The sequence below is a fragment of the Notamacropus eugenii genome, chromosome 1, assembly GCF_028372415.1.
Source record: "Notamacropus eugenii isolate mMacEug1 chromosome 1, mMacEug1.pri_v2, whole genome shotgun sequence".
Taxonomy (NCBI): domain Eukaryota; kingdom Metazoa; phylum Chordata; class Mammalia; order Diprotodontia; family Macropodidae; genus Notamacropus; species Notamacropus eugenii.
Window position 1 is genome coordinate 685078967 of NC_092872.1, and position 13289 is coordinate 685092255.

Here is a 13289-nt window from a genome sequence, read left to right on the forward strand (position 1 = left end):
TAAAAATAGGTTAACTCAGCTGGCAAAAGAGGCCCAAAAAGCCAATGAGGAGAAGAATGATTTTAAAAGCAGAATTGGTCAAAAGGAAAAGAAGGTTCAAAAGCTCACTGGAGAAAATAGTTCTTTAAAAATTAGAATGGAACAGATGTAAGCTAATGATTTTAAAAGAGACCAAGAAATTACAAAACAAAGCCAAAAGAATGAAAAAATTGGAGATAATGTGAAATATCTCATTAGAAAAACAACTGACCTGGTAAATAGATCCAAGAGGGAAAATTTAAAAATTATAGAACTACCTGAAAACCATGATCAAAAAAAGAGCTTAGACATAATCTTTCATGAAATTATCAAGGAAAACTGCACTGATATTCTAGAACAAGAGAGCAAAATAAATATATTTTTTTCGCAAAAAATTTCCGTTTTATTTTCAGTTCCACAAATAAACAACAAACTTTTCTAATAATGAAAGTTATTCCAGTTCTGAACTCTTCTTTTTATGGGACCAAGCATTTTGGATACCAGTCATTTTTGGTGAGATTTTGAATGGTCAGAAACCAAGGCCAAGGAGCCTCAGAGAAGTCTTGTAGTTGACAGCCTCAAAAGGGCACAACATATTTCACTTTCCCTGCAAGGCGATGATGTTGTGAGAACAACCAGCACTTTACTGTATCCCTTTGATGCTTAAAGTATTTTTACTAAAAATAACCTGTGTTGAGTTGGCATCATTTTCATACACAACCCATTTCAGAAGTAAGAAAAGATTCTAACTCCAATACATGCAGGTTTAAATCTATTTTTGTTGAAAAGATGAAGTATCTGAGGATGAAAGTGGAGCACTACTACTGATCTTGAAAGCAAGAACAAGTCCTAGGGAGCATTGCTGTCTGAACCAGGCAGAGAAGTCCACAAGGAAATCAGTTTCAATACTCTCCCTTTGGTCCTCCTTCTTCTAAGCACTTAAAATATTTTTAATGATACTAGACATTTAATTTTATTAGAAATGCAATCCAAGTATGAATAAATAAAATTTAAGCTTTGACTTTCTGTCCCAGGTTCCTTTAAATAGAAAAAGTGCTAAGTGTTTCTTCAGAGTATTCAGCCCTTCTTGTCCAAATCCAACTGTAACTTGGTCTTCCAGAATCTTTCTAGAACTAAAAATCATATTCTAATAAGAAACCTCAGGGCAAGTCTCATTATTGATACTGCCGGTAGTCTCCAAATGGTGAGGGTGGCAACTGGGCTGGAGGCAACTGGGAAGGATCTTCAACAAACTGGGGTCCATTTGGAAACTGTGAAGATGCAAATCTTGTTAATAGGATACCAGCTCCTTCTATTAAAGCAAGAAGAATGCCACCCATTTCAGCTGAACCAACCATGGCCACTGGTCCATTTCTTGCTGCCAATATGGCTCCAGTTAAGGCACCACTTGTGATGGAATTCCATGGATCTTCTTTTCCTCTGACTTTTACCATACTGCAATCAATCATGGAAAAGAGACCTCCCCAAACTGCAAAGCTACCTCCTAATTGTGGTGCTCTGGTTTTGATGGCTGTCAAACTGCCTCGAAGCCTGTGGCTTACCCCCACAGGAGAATTGCGAAAACCTTTGATTGCTTGGAAGATACCACCTCCTATGGTATCCATAGTGAAAGCACCACCACAGTCATCTACAATTCGCCAGGGGCAGGGCTCAAGAGCGTATTCCTCCAACTTGGCTACGGTGGCAAAGAGCAAAATAAATATTGAAAGAATCCACCAATCACCTCCTGAAAGAGACCTCAAAAGAGAAACTCCTAGGAATATTGTAGCCAAATTTCAGAGGTCCTAGATCAAGGAGAAAATATTGCAAGCAGTGAGAAAGAAACACATTGAGTACTGTGGAAATACAATCAGGATAACACAGGATCTGGCAGCTTCTACATTAAGAAATCGAAAGGGCTTGTAATATGACATTTCAGAAGTCAAAGGAACTAGGATTAAACCAAGAATCACCAACCCAGCAAAACTGAGGACAACACTTCAGGGGAAAAAATGAGTATTCAATGATATAGAGGACTTTCAAGCATTCTTGATGAAAAGACCAGAACTGAATAGACAATTTAACTTTCAAACACAAAAATCAAGAGAAGCAAGAAAAGGTAAAGAGGAAAGAGAAATCATGAAGGACTTTCTAAAGTTGAACTGTCTTCATGCCTGCATGGAAAGATAATATTTGTAACTCTTGAGACTTTTCTCAGTATTTCAGTAGTTGGAGGGATTACACACACACACACACACACACACACACACACACACACGTATATAGAAAGAGAGCACAAGGTGAGTTGAATAGGAGGGGACGATATCTAAAAGACTAACATTAAGGGGTGAGAGAGTAACACACAAGGAGAAGAAAGGAACAAATGGAATGGGGCAAATTATCTCTCATGAAAGAGGCAAGAAAAAGCTTTTTCAATGGAAGAAAAAGGGGGGAGGTGAGAGGAAAAAGTGAAGCTTAACTCTCATCACATTTGACTTAAGGATGTAATAACATACAGACTCAATTTGGTATGAAAATCTATTTTTCTCTATAGGAAAGTAGCGGAGAAGGGGATAAGTGGGGTGGGGGATGATGGAAGGGAGGGCAAATGGAAGGAGGGAGTAATTAGAAGTAAACACTTTGGGGGATGAACGAAGTCAAATGAGAAAACAGAATAAATGGGGGGCAGAATAGGATAGAGGGAAACAGTTAGTCTTATACAACATGACTATTATGGAAGTCTTCAGGAAAACTACACATATATAGCCTATATTGAATTTCTTGACTTTTCAGTGGGGATGGGAGGGGAGGGAGGAAGGGAAAGAAGTTGGAAATCAATGTTTTAGGAATGAATGTTGAAAACTGCTTTTGCATGCAAGTGGGAAACAAGAAATACAGGTAATGGGGTATAGAAATATATCCTGCCCTACAAAAAAAGAGAGAAGATAGGGATAAGGGAAGGGAGGGGTGTGATAGAAGGCAGGGAATATTGAGGGAAGGGGTAATCAGAATGCATATCATTTTGGGGTGGGGGAGGGGAGAGATGGGGAGAAAATTTGAAATTCAAAATTCTGTGGAAATGAATGTCCAAAACTAAAAATAAATAAACATAAAATATGTTTGAGGCATAGTTGAAGGAATATATATATATATATATATATATATATATATATATATATATGTACTAGATAAACCCAGAACACAGAGACCAGAACCACCTTCAAGGAATATCACTACTGGCAGCAGAGAGTAGAGCCTGATATGGACTCACAAAACACCTGGCAATAGAGAGTTCTATTACAGAAAATGTTATCTCACACTTAATGGTGGTAAGGAAGAGGGACTGATAGAATTTTTATAGCTGTTATTCTTTTTTTTTCCCTTTTTTAAAATTTATTTATTTATTTTTAATTTGCAATATTCATTTCCACAACATTTTGAGTTCCAAATTTTCTCCCCATCTCTCCCTCCCCCCAATCCCAAGATGCCATGCATTCTGATTACCCCTTCACCCAATCTGCCTTCCCTTCTGTCACACACCCAGTTCCTTCCCTTATCCCTATCTCCTCTATTTTCTTGTAGGGAAAGATAGATTTCTGTACCCCATTACCTGTATTTCTTATTTCTTAGTTGCATGTAAAAACAGTTTTTAACATTCATTTTTAAAACTTTGAGTTCCAACTTCTCTCCCTTCTTCCCTCCCTACCCATTTCCACTCAGAAGGCAAGCAATTCAATATGTAGTTATGCGAAAGATTTTCATGTTGTCATTTTGTGAAAGACTACCTATATTTCCCTCCACATATTCTGCCTCGCATTGATTCTATTCTCTATTTTGACCTTGTCCATCCCAAAAAGTGTTTGTTTCTAATAATCCCCTCCTCCCATTTGCCTTTCCTTCTATCATTCCTCCACACTCCTCTTATTCCCTTCTCCCCTACTTTCCTGTAGTGGAAGATAGATATTCATACCAAATTGAGTGTGCACATTATTCCCTCCTTAAGCCAAATGTGATGAGAGTAAGCTTCACTTTTTCCCTCTCACCTCCCCTCTTTTCCCCTTCATTGAAAAACTTTTTCTTGCCTCCTTTTTTCTTTTTTAAAAAAATTATTTATATGTTTATTTATTTTTAAATTTATTTATTTAACTTTTAACATTCATTTTCACAAAATTTTGGGTTCCAAATTTTATCCCCATTTGTCTCCACCCCAAACCACCAAGCATTCTGATTGCCTCTATCGCCAATCTGCCCACTCTTCTATCATCCCTCCCTTCCCTTGCCCCCATCTTCTCTTTTGTCCTGTAGGACCAGATAATTTTCTACATCCCATTACCTGTATTTCTTATTTACTAGTGGCAAGAACAATATTCGAGAGTTGTTCCTAAAACTTTGAGTTTCAACATCTCTTCATCCCTCCCTCCCCACCCATTCCCTTTGGGAAGGCAAGCAATTCAATATAGGCCATATCTGTGTAGTTTTGCAAATGACTTCCATAATAGTCATGTTGCGTACGACTAACTATAATTCCCTCCATCCTATCCTGTCCCCCTTGCTTTTATTCTCTCTTTTGATGCTGTCCCTCCCCAAGAGTGTTGATTTCAAATTGCTCCGTCCTCCCATTGCCCTCCCTTCCATCACCCCCCCACCCTGCTTATCCCCTTCTCTCCCACTTTCCTGTATTGTAAGATAGGTTTTCATGTCAAAATGAGTGTGCATTTTATTCCTTCCTTTAGTCGAATGTGATGAGAGTAAACTTCATGTTTTTCTCTCACTTCCCCCCTTTTTCCTTCCACTAAAAATCTTTTGCTTGCCTCTTTTATGAGAGATAATTTACCCCATTCCATTTCTCCCTTTCTCCTCCCAATATATTTCTCTCTCACCACTTAATTTCATTTTTTTAAGATATGATCCCATCCTATTCAATTCACTCTGTGCTCTGTGTGTGTGTGCGTGCATGCGTGTGTGTGTGTAATCCCACCAACTACCCAGATACTGAAAAGTTTCAAGAGTTAAAAATATTGTCTTTCCATGTAGAAATGTAAACAGTTCAACTTTAGTAAGTCCCTTATGACTTCTCTTTGCTGTTTACCTTTTCATGCTTCTCTTTATTCTTGTGTTTGAAAGTCAAATTTTCTTTTCAGCTCTGGTCTTTTCATCAAGAATGCTTGAAAGTCCCAAATTTCATTGAAAGACCATTTTTTCCCCTGAAGTATTATAGTCAGTTTTGCTGGGTAGGTGATTCTTGGTTTTAGTCCTAGTTCCTTTGACTTCTGGAATATCCTATTCCACACCCTTCGACCCCTTAACGTAGAAGCTGCTAGATCTTGTGTTATCCTGATTGTATTTCCACAATATTTGAATTGTTTATTTCTAGCTGCTTGCAATATTTTCTCGCTGATGAGGGAACTCTGGAATTTGACCACAATGTTCCTAGGAGTTTCTCTTTTTGGATCTCTTTCAGGCGGTGATCGGTAGATTCCTTGAATGCTTATTTTGCCCTCTGGTTCTAGAATATCAGGGCAGTTTCCCTTGATAATTTCGTGAAAGGTGATGTCTAGGCTCTTTTTTTGATCATGGTTTTGAGGTAGTCCCATAATTTTTTAAATTGTCTCTCCTGGATCTATTTTCCAGGTCAGTTGTTTTTCTAATGAGATATTTCTTATTGTGTACTATTTTTTCATTCCTTTGGTTTTATTTTATAATTTCTTGATTTTTCATAAAATCATTAGTTTCAATCTGCTCTGTTCTAATCTTTAAGGAATTATTTTCTTTAGTGACCTTTTGTATCTCCTTTTTCATCTGGCCAATTCTGCTTTTTAGAGCATTCTTCTCCTCATTGGCTTCTTGGACTTCTTTTGCCATTTGTGTTAGTCTATTTTTTAAAGTGCAATTTTTTTTTAGCACTGTTTTGGATTTTCTTCAGCAAGCAGTTGACTCATTTTTCATGATTTTCTTGCATCATTATCATTTCTCATCCTAAGTTTTACTCTACTCCTCTTACTTGATTTTCAAAAGCCTTTTTGATTTTTTCCATTGCTGAGACCAATTCATATTTTTTGGAGTCTTTGGATAGAGGAGTTATCAGTTTATTTTCTTCCATTTACATGTTTTGATCTTCCTTGTCACCAAAGTAAGACTCATTTTCCTGTTTTTGCTCATTTCCCCAGCTATTTACTTGACTTTTGAGGTCTTTGCCAAGGTAATTCTCTGCTTGCAGTGGGGGTGGGGTGGTGCCCTGTCAGCTGTTCAATCTCCCCACAATCTGTGGGCCTAGAGCTCCAGAAGCAGTGACTGCAGCTGCCTCTACTGCAGTTGTGTCTGCCATCAGTTCCTCTGCCTCTCCCCCATCAGCAACCTTGGGATTGGGGCTAGATCACTCCACTCTCCTGCACTGGTACCACAAGCTTTTCCCACTGACCTTACAATTTATCCTCAGCAGTTTGGGTGTAGAAACCACCACAGATGTGAGACATTCAGTCTCCCCAAGGCCTGCTCAGGTCCTGTCTGTGCCAGCATGGCCTGCACTGGACTATGCCTTTGGCCCTGTTCCCAGTGTGGCCCAATAGACAATTTCAGAAGATTTTCCTGGCTGTCTTGGGTGGGAGATTTGCTTCACTCCATCATTCTGTGGATTCTGCAGTTCCAGAATTTGTTTAGAGCAATTTTTTACAGGTATTTGGCTAGGCTTAGCAAGAAGGCTCTCGAAAGTCCATGTTGCTACTCCTCCATCTTGGCTCTGCCTACAGCCACTATTCTTATAATTCATTTTGTTAAAAGACTTTGTTAACATTGAATTGTTCCCATTGGTTACTATTAGGGGAAAACACACCAGGGACAACAAATGAATCAGACTGTTAAGATCCCAGATGTGCAGGGTTCTCTAGAACTTGAAGTAGCAGCCATATTCCAAGGACCCAACATGCCAGTGTGGATGCTAATTTTACAGAAGACTAATCTAAGGAGGATACTACGTGTTAATCCCTACTTTGAATTTCTCCCCCACCTCCTTGCCAAACACACACACACAAAAACACACACATACACTCAGAAACCAGATAAATGGTCATTAATCCACTGGTTTAAGATATCCAATGCTTTTCCCACCACAACATAATACCTCTCATTTTGGGGTAACTTTAAATGTGGATATTTTTTCCTCATTATTGCCAAAAGTTTATTCCTTCTAACTTCCACATCTAGTTCCTATTTTTGTTCACTTACAGCTACTCGTCAGAACTAATAATCTGAATGGCTTTGAAAGGCCCATTGAACAGTACAGATATGCCTACTTGTAAGCAGGATAATTTTGTGTATGGACCACAAAGTCATACACATATTTCTCTCTACTCAAAGTGGAAACCTTTAATCCATACTTATGTACACATAAGGATTGTAATATACTGTAAATAGAACATGGGACTTTGGGGGAAAAGGCCAGACTCTAAAGCTTAGTTTCACTTCTTTCTGATTCTGAACTTAAGAAAGTTGGTCTATAGACCATAATTTCCCTGTTCTTAAGTTAATTAGGTTGAATGAGGTGATCTTCAAGGTTCCATCGACTCTAACATACAATGATCTTCTGTAAATATGAAGAAAATTAATTAACATGTTATTAGAAATAGAGCATGTTAAGAGGTATAAATGATGATTGGAGGGACAACTGAAGACTTTTTGATGTAAATATAGATGTAATCAGAAGAATTACAAGGGCAGTATGGAGTGTTAAAAACTCAAAGGTAAGAGAAGAACAGGGGCAATATATTTGCAGTGTCAGCTAATGAGGGCATATTAAACAAGTGACCCTTTTTAGTTTTTAAATTTTGAGGTACTTTGTGCCTTATACATCATTTTATCTGCAAAACAGTCCTTCCAGGAAAGCACTATAGGCAGTTGCCTATATATTTGCTGTTTATATATAAAGAATTTGAAACTCAGACAGATGATGATACTTGCCAAGGATCAGACACCTAGGAAATTCTAGAGAAAACATTTAAGCCCAAGTCTCTTCTGACTTCAGGTCCTAATGACCTTTCCATCACTCCATGCTCCCTGGACAGAAGCATATAGCAGAAGGGCTGGGTTTACTAGTCTGCTCCCATACATTCACCAACTTTAGAGCTACTTGAACTTGATTCTCCTAATATATTTCCCTCCTAGAAATATGGGAAAAATCAATCAATTTAAGTACCCATTATGTGCCAAGCACTGTGCTAAACTCTGAGGGCACAAAAAAAGAGAAAAAGATACTCTCTGTCCTCAAGGTGCTTAATATCTAGTAGGGAAGACAGTATGCTAACAAATATATACAGAATAAATAGGAAATAAATAATTGAGACAAGGAGCTAGAATTTGGAGGGATTGGGGAAGGCTTCCTGCCAGGGAGATCTGCAGTCAGATGGAGAAGGGAGAGTGTTTCAGAAATGAGGTACAGCCAGAGAAAGTGCCTGGAGAGAGAGGTAGAGTACATGAAACAGTAAGGAGCTGTTCCTGGATCGCAGAGTACATTGGGGAGGAAGGTCTAAGAAGGTTAGAAAGATAGGAGGGGACTATGAGATACTTTGAATATGAAGCAGCATTTTGTATACTCTCCTGTAAGCAAAAGGGAGACACTGCAGTCTACTGAGTTGGGGAGAGGGGGCCTAAGCAACATGAGTGGGGACAAATTTGAGAGATGTTGCAAAAGTGAAATAGGCCTTGGCAAAACTTGGACATGGGCAGAGTGAGATATAGTGAAAAACCCAGGATGACTCCTAAGTTGAATCTGAGGGAGGAAGAAAATAATGCTGCCCTCTAAAATAATTGGGAAAATAGGAGGTGGGGAGGGTTTAGGGGAGAAAATACTAAGTTCTGTTCTTGACATAGAACTTTTACTACTGATCACTAGAGCTGTTGTGAGAAAGGTATTTTATAAAAACTCAAAGTGGTATGTAAATGATAAACATTATCACCATCATCTGTTATTATTATTTTAAAAAAATCTCTGTTACTCCCTTTTTACTTTGGCATAGTTATCCTCATGTCTTTAGCTGATTTTCTTCTCCTCTATAAATTGAAAGGGTTTAAGTCTCATCTAACATCTTTTACAGTTTTAATTGTATGATCATATGCATTTCTTGAAAGAAGTGGCATTAAGGATCATGATTTTGTGATTTAGAGCTGAAAATGACCTCATGGGTTATCGAGTCCAATCATCTCATTTAACAAGTGAAGAAACTGATGTCTAGGAAGGTAAAGTGTCTTGTGCATGGTAGCAGAGTAGACAGAGCTGTGTGGTGCAGTGGATAGAGTAAGGGGTCCAGAATCAGAAAGATCTGAATTCAAATCTGACCTCAGTTATATAGTCCTGGACACTTAACTTCTTTTTGCCTCAGTATCTTCACCTGTGAAATGGGAATACTAATGGCACCTCCTTGGCAGGGTTTTTGGAGTGATCAAGAGACATCTGTAAAGCACTTCTTATAATGCATTATAGGTGATTAATAAATTGATTCCAGGGGTGGAGAACCTGCAGCTTCAAGGCCCCATGTGGCCTTCTAGGTCCTTGGATATGGCCTTTTGACTGAATCCAAGTTTTACACAACAAATCCCCTTAAAATGATTTGTCCTGTGAAGTTTGGATTCACTCAAAAGGCCATACTTGAGGACATGGAGGGCCACATGTGGTCTTGAGGCTGCAGGTTCCCCACCACTGGCTTATTCCCTCTATTTGCTTTCCAAAGTCACACAGCTAGTATATGTCTGAGGTAGTATTTGAAATCTCTGACTCCAGAGCCCAGGTAATTGTTGCTTGTTTCTTTTTATTTTCTGCCTAATGCTTTGAATTTGGTTGGTTGCTTAAATTTTTTGATTCAACTACAAATCCCTGGCATTAGTTTCTCTTCTCTATAATATATTCTTAACATAGTTGCCAAAATAACTTTTTTAAAATATGATCATTGTTGTCTTAAGAAATGATCATTTCTTGGAAACTGAGCACAGACCAATGCTTGATACCATACAAAAGAATAAAGTCCAAATGGATACATAATTGATATTATAAAAAAATTAGGGGACCAAGGAGTAGTGTATTTGTTGAATTATGGAAAATGAAGAAATTTTTGACCAAACAAGAGATAGAGAATATTATGAATGCTCATTTGAATGAACATTTGATTACATTAAACTAAAAAGTTGTTGCATAAACAAATCCAATGCAATCAAGATTAGGAGGGAAGCAGAAAACTGGGAAAGAATTTTTGCAACTAGTGTCCGTGATAAAGGCCTCATTTCTAAAATATATAGAAAACTGAGTCAAATGCAGAAGAGTACTAGTCATTCCCCAAGTAATAAATGGTCAAAGGGTATGAACAGGCAGTTTTCAGAGGAAGATATTAAAGCAATCTATAGTCATATGAAAAAAATGCTCTAAATCACTGTTGATTAGAGAGATGCATATCAAAACAACTCTGAGATACCACATTACACCTGTCAGATTGGCTAACATGACAAGGAAGATGATAAATGTTGACAAAGATGTGGGAGAGCTAGAACATGAATTCATTGTTCAAGTTAGACTAACTTGAGCTGATCCAACCATTCTGGAGAGCAATTTGAAACTATACCCAAAGGGCTACAAAAATATGCATACACTTTGACCCAGCAATATAGCTACTAGGACTGAATGCCAAAGAGATCATAAAAACGGGAAAGGGTCCCACATGTACAAAAATATTTATAGCAGCTCTCTTTGTGGTGGCTAAGAATTAGAAATTGAGGGGATGACCATCAGTTGAGGAATGGCTGAATAAATTGTGGTATCAGTATGTTCGTCCTTCGTTGGTGCAGACCATGTCATCAGAGAAATGATGACATGACTTGCACTTGACTTTGTTTTCGAGTGAGGGAGGGCTGTGCAGGTCACCAGCCTCACTTCTCCTCCAGAGTCATCTGAATCCAGTGACCAGATATTCATCAGGAGGATTGGAGATGACCCCGGATGAGGCAATTGGGGTTAAGTGACTTGCCCAAGGTCACACAGCTAGTGAATGTCAAGTATCTGAGGTGAGACTTGAACTCAGAACCTCCTGACTCCTGTACTGGTGCTCTATCCACTGCACCACCTAGCTGTCCCTCTGGGTTTTAGAAGGTGAAGATGGATGGGAGCAGCAAGAGACTTGAGAAAGAGACTCACTTGCAGATTACTTCTGTAGCCTCAGCTAAAGATGTGCTTCATCATTTGTTCTCAGGTTTTCTCACAACTTATTTTCATTGATTTATAGATTTTTATTGTGTAAAGGGGTTTATAGATCATTGATTCTAGTTCTTCCTTTGAAAGATGAGAAAATAGATGCCCTTTAGGAATGTGACTTGTCCAATACCACAAAGCTATTTAGTGGCAAAGGTGGGATTCAAACCCATTCCTGTTGCCCTTGCCATGTTGCCACAATGACTTAGATCTTAGATTTCAAAAAGGATCTTAAAGGTTGTCTAATTTCACCCCTTCCTTCTATAGGTAGGAACCTGGAATTGAGCAAGGTTAATTGGATTGCCCAAAGTCATGCAGCTAGTATTTAGAAGAGTGAAAATGCAGGTCCTCTGATTCAAAATCCAATGCTCTCCCCACTGCAGTATGCTGCCTCACTTTCAATATACCTGTGTCAAACAAAGGCCAGATGTGCTTAATTTGTTACCATCTAGAACACAAAATGAAGAAAGCTGTCTCCTATAGACTTTACACATACAGTCCTTGTCTGGGAAAGAATTTTGATCAATCAGCTCTATGACGATAGGGTTCTCCTTCTAGAGGAAAGACAGCCTGCTGAGTCCTCTTGTTACGTTTTCCCCTCCCTAGTCATTGTCTCCTTTCCATTTTCAGCAGCATTCCAATGTCTATGACAGTTCAAACTTGCCTGATTTTCAAAGCAACAAACAATAAGGAACCAGCTGAGTGCTTGATTGTATATGTAACTGAAAAGAAAAAGGGAAGCATTTACTTTCAGCCCTGTCAATCCTTATCTTAACCAGTCCCAAATTGATAGATTAACCAAGCTTCAAATTATGAGCAACACATAGATTCAAAAAAGAGATTTTACCATTAAATTCAATAAAACTCATAATGATTGATTTACCCTGCTTTAGAAGCCACCACCTATAATTTTGTAACAGAGAAACATGGCTACTTAGAGAGCAGAGCCCTGAAAAATCAAATGGTTTTCAAAAGCTTGCCAGGTATACATAATAGCGTAGTTAAGTTGAAAGAGGGAAGGGAGGTGACATAGTGGATACGATGCCAGGCCTAGAGTCAGGAAGATCTGAGTTCAAAGATGGTTTCAGACACTTAATAGTTGTGTGACCCTGGGCAAGTCATTTAATTCTGTTTAACTCAGTTTCTTCATCAAATGAGCTTGAGAAGGAAATAACAATCCACTCCAGTATTTTTGCTAAGAAAATCCCAAATAGGGTTACTGAGTGTTAGACATACCTGAAAACTGACTGAACAGCTAAGTTGAAAGAGAAATGGGTTTGGAGTCATGGATGTATCTCCCACCTCTGTTGCTTGCTATTAGTGGCATCTTGGAAAAGTCACTTTTATTTAGGTTTCAGTTTCACATACATATGTAGGGAAAGATTGTGTGTTGCCCCTACTGGAAGAGTCTGCTTTTATCATAACTCATAGGCACTAGAGTAGGTATTCATAATGTGGGGTCTACAAACTTTTAAAAATTATTATTTTTATAATTATATTTCAATACAATTGGGTTCATTTAACAGTCCTTTATATTTTATTACATATGCTTAAAGCATTCATCTAATAAGTGGGACATAGGCTTCATCAGATTGTCAAGGAGTCCATGACACAAAGATGTTAGAAACCCATGCTTCTAAAGATTTTCATTGACCCATTTTGCCCCCATCCCATTAGAAATACTCCATTTCCACTTAGATTACTTAGACTTCATAGTAGTAGTAAATATTAAGAACATCTTATTTAAAATGGCAAGCATAGTGATGGAAAGGCAATATATAGCAGCAACCATCCTTAATACCTGTGGCCTAAAGCAACCAAGTTGCTTCCCTTCAAACACCCTAGAATAGAAACATGTGAGTTCAGCCCTTTCTTGTCACTGAGGACTAACTAGCCTTAGCCCTTATGTCAATCTAGGAAAACTAAGGAAATTGAGATAGCAATTTGACCCTCACTATAGATGGGCAAAGTCTTCAGGTGGTGTACTATACAGACTACTAGATTTCAAGGTAAGAAGCTCTGAATTTAAATCCTGTCTCAGATAGTA

General features: G+C 38.2%; 1 pseudogene; it reads right to left on the bottom strand.

The window, feature by feature from the left end:
- Positions 1-397: 397 nt before the first annotated feature.
- Positions 398-1722, bottom strand: LOC140521181 (mitochondrial import inner membrane translocase subunit Tim17-A pseudogene; annotated as a pseudogene).
- Positions 1723-13289: the final 11567 nt, after the last annotated feature.